Genomic DNA, 5,612 nt, shown 5'->3' with positions numbered 1-5,612 from the left:
GACACCCTGATGCACCATGACACAATTTACTCAATCATAAAAAGCTCTGATTGCACTGTGTTTACAGCCACATACAGTATTTGTCAGTACTTGCAGTATAATGGATGTCGTAAAACGTATTCTCCCTCATGGGATAATAATGTACTGTATGATCCACTGGTGACACAGTGTGAAGATATCTTCAAAATGTTTTAGTTAAACAAAGATTATCAAACATTTATTCTGGCTTTCATTGTCATTCTCTAGATAATGAAGGGAAAATGTCAAACGCATTAACAAAATTGACTCAAATGTTGTACCAACTACTTATTTAAAATGAGCTGAAACATCACAATTCTTGAGTTAAACTTAAAACTTAATAGTTCTTCTACACTGTAAAAAATTTGACCTTAAATTCACAGTAAATTACTGGCTAATAATTGCATTACTTTCACAGTAAATTACTGTATGTAAATTCACAGTAAATTATTGTGAGGTAGTTCACAGTAATTTACTGTGGTTTTGTCACATTAAATTATTGTGAAATTCCAACCATATATTGTAACTTTACAGTAGATAATAAAGCCTGTTACTGTGATTTCACAGTATTATCTTGTAGAATTAACTATATTTTACTGTGAATTTGCAAAACGATTACTGTGATTTAGCAGTAGGTTGCGGTTTAAATACCTGATTTAACTGTGAAGTTAAAGTTATATCCCGGATTACTGTAATTTAACAGTTTGGTGCTGTAAAATTTCAAAGCAATTTTAGGTCACACAAAAATGAAAATTCTATCTTGATTTACTCACCCTCAGGTTGTTCCAGCTCTGTTAAAAATGATTTTTTTTGTTAAACACAGGAATAAAAATATCAAATATTCCTCTTTGTGTCCAAACAACCTGAGGATGCGTAAATGACGACAGAATCTTCATTTTTGGGTGATCTGAGAAGACTCTAAAATCAAAATAAAAACAAACACATACATTTTACAGATTTATTTAACAGCTTAATGACATCTGTGTAAACATTTCAGAAAACTTTCAAAAGGTGAAGGTGAAGCCTCAAAAAATACTATAAGAACATATTAATAAAAAAATCTGACATCATATGTAGCATACATATAAAAAGCAGTGCTTCAGAGTGCGCGCTCTCTCTCTCTCTCATTATATATATATATATATATATATATATATATATATATATATATATATATATATATATATATATATATAAACACACATGAGAGAGAGAGAGAGAGAGAGAGAGAGAGACAAAACTTCTTGCTAAATTAGGCAGTCGTCTATTCAAGGTCAATCATTTTCCTGATAATTTTACACACTTGCTGGTTGATGTGTCTTCTCTGCTTCTTTGACTTCGTCTGTCTTCCATCTCCAAACTGGTGCCCAAAAAGCACCTATAAGCAAAAGGGCAGACAAACAGTTAGCTTCATACAACACTACTGGGACACTACTGCTGCACTACAGAGCAAAATTACTGTTAGCTCAGTTTGAACATGCAGACAATACTGTAACTCAGTCAAACTGCAATTATTTAAACAAAAACATCTGAAAAGCATTTCCATCACAAACACACAATCAAGAACAGTCCAACAACAAATAGTGATTTGAATGACCTAGGCAGAGCATTTTAAAACAGTTGATTTGATTTACATCTTCTGTTTACAGACTATAATCTAATGCTGGGTTCACACTTATTGCAAAGTAAACACATGCATCACAGTACTTGCTCTTGACTACTAGCAGGATGTTTCTTGCATCAAGCTAATTTTTCAAGATTTAAATATTAGGAAAATTTTGCAAAAAAAACTTGATTGAAGTGATATAGCACTTGTGTTGTATTCATTTCAATCAAGTTTTTTGCAAATATTCCAAATATTCTTCCACATGTTTTGAGTTTCACTTCATTTGTGCTGCCCAGTAAAAATGTCCCACTATTTATGCATTTGCAATGACTTGCATGTAATCCACTCACCTGAATAGGTAACTTCACATATGGTATAAGAGCCCCATCCTTTTAAAGACAGCTTCCCCTCTGGTCTCCAGCACAGACAAACAAATTGTGTCTGCAACACGGCCCTTTATAACAAGGGGACAAGGGGAGTCATGACTTGTGCTCCTTTACATTCCTTGTTTAACCCCCCAAAACAAGCCCTCAGTTACAATATTTATTGTAGACATTACCTTAAATTCCAGAGTGCAAAAGGCATCTTCAGCATACTTCAGTTTCAGACCAGATCCAAAGTCAGTTGTGAAATCCAGGTGAGGTCCCATGACCACTCGACCCTCCAAAGAATAAGACTAAAAGGGGGAAAGAAGGACTAAATTAGAGGTGTTTGTGAATAATTAAATTTGTTTGTAGAAACAAAGTTGACATTCCATGCTCTGCCTATTAAAAACCAAGCAAACAAACACACATGCCCAGTAAAATTGCTAATAAAAATAAAAACTATAGTTTAAAAAAAATCTTTGTCTAATATTTACTACTACTGGAGGTACTGGTGGAACTTCTGGAAGAAGAAAAAGAGTTTGTACAAGAAACTGCTCACAACAAATCTGTGAAAAACCTGACATTTAAAAATCTAATAAAAATGAGGAAGGCATCAACATTACCTTTAATAATCAAGCAAGGGTTGATTGGTAGCATCAGTGTTTCAACATCAATGGCTGCGGCTGCAAAAAAATATGAATATAAGAGTAGAATAAGACTCAACCTAACACACGCACACACATACTCTCTCTCTCTCTCTCTCTCTATATATATATATATATAGGTTTAGATCGTGATAATGAATTTAGGCTATATTTGTGTGCTCAGAATTTACACTCACCTCACACTTCAGCTATTATCAGGTACACCTGAACACCAAAAAACAAAATCTAACGTACAGTTAGTGACAATATACAATTAGTTCTCATTAGTAAATGTTAGCACTGCATTAACACCAGTGAGAAATATACAATATGTACTGTGTTAGTGTTAGTTTAAAAGAATACAACTGAATTGTATTATAAGCTTCATTTAATAAAACAGTTAAGACTTGTTTCATAATGAGTTTAGTTTATTTAAATAACTTAACGTTAACGTTACAGTGAACAAAATTAACGTACATGATGGTGTCTACCCGTAACGTTAACTTAAGTGAAGGTCAGAGCTTACCTTAACTTTAGTCATTTCACCTTTACTTCAGTCTTGTACTGAAACAGAAAAAGCAGTTAACAAGAAGTTAATTAAAGAAAATTCCCTTTCTTTTATCAGGAACTAACGTTAACGTTATGCTAATACCTCAGAAAACACTGCAATCACCATCTGGCGTCGTTAATTTCTTGTTTTAAAAAAGGCGCGCTTAAACCCTGTACGTGCGAGTACAACTAAAGTACTCGGTAAATTCCTGTTAAATGACATGCACTATACAGAAATACACATACAACACTCATTTAACGGACAAAAGTCATATTTTAACACTTACCGAGGATGAATTCGTTTGGTGAAGAGACGAGGCAGGCGTTGTCTGTGGTGATGGCGCTTGTTTGCGGTCGAGTCGAGTCAGTTCTGTTAAATGAATCGGCTCCTTTAAGTGAACAGTAAAGAGTCGAATTCGGCTCCTTTAAGTGAACAGTAAAGAGTCGAATTCGCCTGAAAACGATTCCATTTTGTATAATATTGTAAGACGCAACCATATAATTCATTAATATTTCATCATATTGCTTGGTTCGTGTACTGCTTGTACACGAATTGCTTGTTGATGACTATGAGCTCATGAACACGTCTGATAAAATATCTGAATCTGATTCAATGTCACACGAGTCCTGAATCGAAGCAGTGCAAAAGTAATATATTGATTGAAATATAAAGTTAATTATTTTCTTCGCCATTCAAAATAGTATATATCTCTGACTTTAACAATAAGAATAAAGTTCGTTTGGAGTGTATTGAGAATTATTATTTTTTCCTCCCAGGATTCAATTCGCACCAAGCTGCATCAAGCTGTAATGGTGGATGAGAAGGCACATAATATTATAAATATTGCTTTTAATATGTAATGAAATAAAGTTTTAATACTTTTTCATGCGAGAATGTAGTTCTTCAAAACTCAAATCTGTGGATTGTTAGTAAAGATTGTGTGTAATTTTAAGTGTGTTTTGCCGGTAGCGGAGATCTATGACCTCCAGGCGGTAACGGCGCTCATTACTCATGTATCCGCCGAGAGGCGCCTGTCTTCGGGCTAGACATTGGGACAATTGCCCCGTCTTCGATGGCTCTATATGCATCCGAAAATTAAGTTTTAACTGTTTTTCATGCTAGAATGTAGTTGTTTAAAACTCTAATCTGTGGTTTATTTATATAGATTAAAAAAAATAATTTATATATATATATATATATATATATATATATATATATATATATATATATATATATATATATATATATATATATATATATATATATATATATAATTCTGAGATTAGTGACCTCCAGGCGATGAAAGGTGCCCCAAACTCATGAAACCGTCTAAAGCAGACATTTACCCTGACATTGAAATAATTGTTGGCTGTTTAACAGTCTTTGGTTTCATTAATTAATTACTTTTTATTCAAGTTTATTATGTTTTGGCTAAGCACACAGTTATGTTCATTAAATATTATTTCCTATTCTATGTTAACTGTATAAAATTAAATAAAGGTGCAGTACAACCAAAAAGATGTTGGTAACCAAATCGTTTTGGGAGCTATAACATTCTGTTATTATCTGTTAAAAGTTCATTTGTATTAATTTCTACGTTGAGTTAAAAAAGGTTTGAATTTCTATAACTAACGTGCAAAAGATATAGCCCTTTTCACAGTAATTTGCTGTAATCATGCTACCTGCCGTAATTTCACAATAAAATTATGAATACAACATATTACTGTGAATTTTTCAGTTAAATACTGTGAAGAGATACTAATGTAATTTACTGTGAAAAATTACAGTAACTTGTTGTGAAAACCTGGAAATTTTTTACAGTGTACTTAAATCTGTAAAACAATTGAGCTAACTTAATTAGTGTGTGTTGAGATAACATGAATGAACATGAATGTGGAACCCAACATTTTATGACAGTGAGGGAACGTCATGCTTTATTAAGGTAGATATTAAATATTGTAACTCATTGGTTTAATAAAACACAGAGTTATTTAAATGTTCACATAAACATTAATATTTAATGTTAATTATATCTATAAAGCACATGTTAATGCAACAAATGTTGTCAATGTTTTCCATTTGACAATACAAAATAACAATGCAATTATTTATATAAAGTTATTTCAAGATATCATTAATTCATTCATTCATTCATTCATTTTCTTGTCGGCTTAGTCCCTTTTATTAATCCGGGGTCGCCACAGCGGAATGAACCACCAACTTATCCAGCACGTTTTTACGCAGCGGATGCCCTTCCAGCCGCAACCAATCTCTGGGAAACTCTTTCATTCATTTAATTATTATTTATTAAGTAATTTGTTTATTAGTCATGTTGATTAATTGTAATAAACTTCAATTTAATCAACAATAAACAATTAGTGACTGCAATTAATTTACATAATTAATTATGTATTTTTTTGTTAATTGCA

The 5,612-nt window shown here is 32.3% G+C and overlaps 1 long non-coding RNA gene across 2 annotated transcripts; it reads right to left on the bottom strand.

Moving 5' to 3' along the window:
- Positions 1 to 1,258: 1,258 nt before the first annotated feature.
- On the bottom strand, positions 1,259 to 3,548 carry LOC137488457 (uncharacterized). Of its 2 annotated transcripts, none has more exons than XR_012394782.1 (7): positions 3,470 to 3,548; positions 3,160 to 3,197; positions 2,831 to 2,858; positions 2,613 to 2,672; positions 2,184 to 2,300; positions 1,975 to 2,078; positions 1,259 to 1,396 (listed from the first exon to the last, which is right to left on the bottom strand). It is a non-coding gene; the product is annotated as an uncharacterized lncRNA (long non-coding RNA). The 2 variants fall into 2 exon arrangements; XR_011007491.2 differs by having other exon boundaries at positions 2,613 to 2,666.
- Positions 3,549 to 5,612: the final 2,064 nt, after the last annotated feature.

Source organism: Danio rerio, chromosome 19 (assembly GCF_049306965.1).
Source record: "Danio rerio strain Tuebingen ecotype United States chromosome 19, GRCz12tu, whole genome shotgun sequence".
NCBI lineage: Eukaryota > Metazoa > Chordata > Actinopteri > Cypriniformes > Danionidae > Danio > Danio rerio.
Note: the sequence above shows the minus strand (reverse complement) of the source record. Positions and strands in the feature narration are given on the sequence as shown.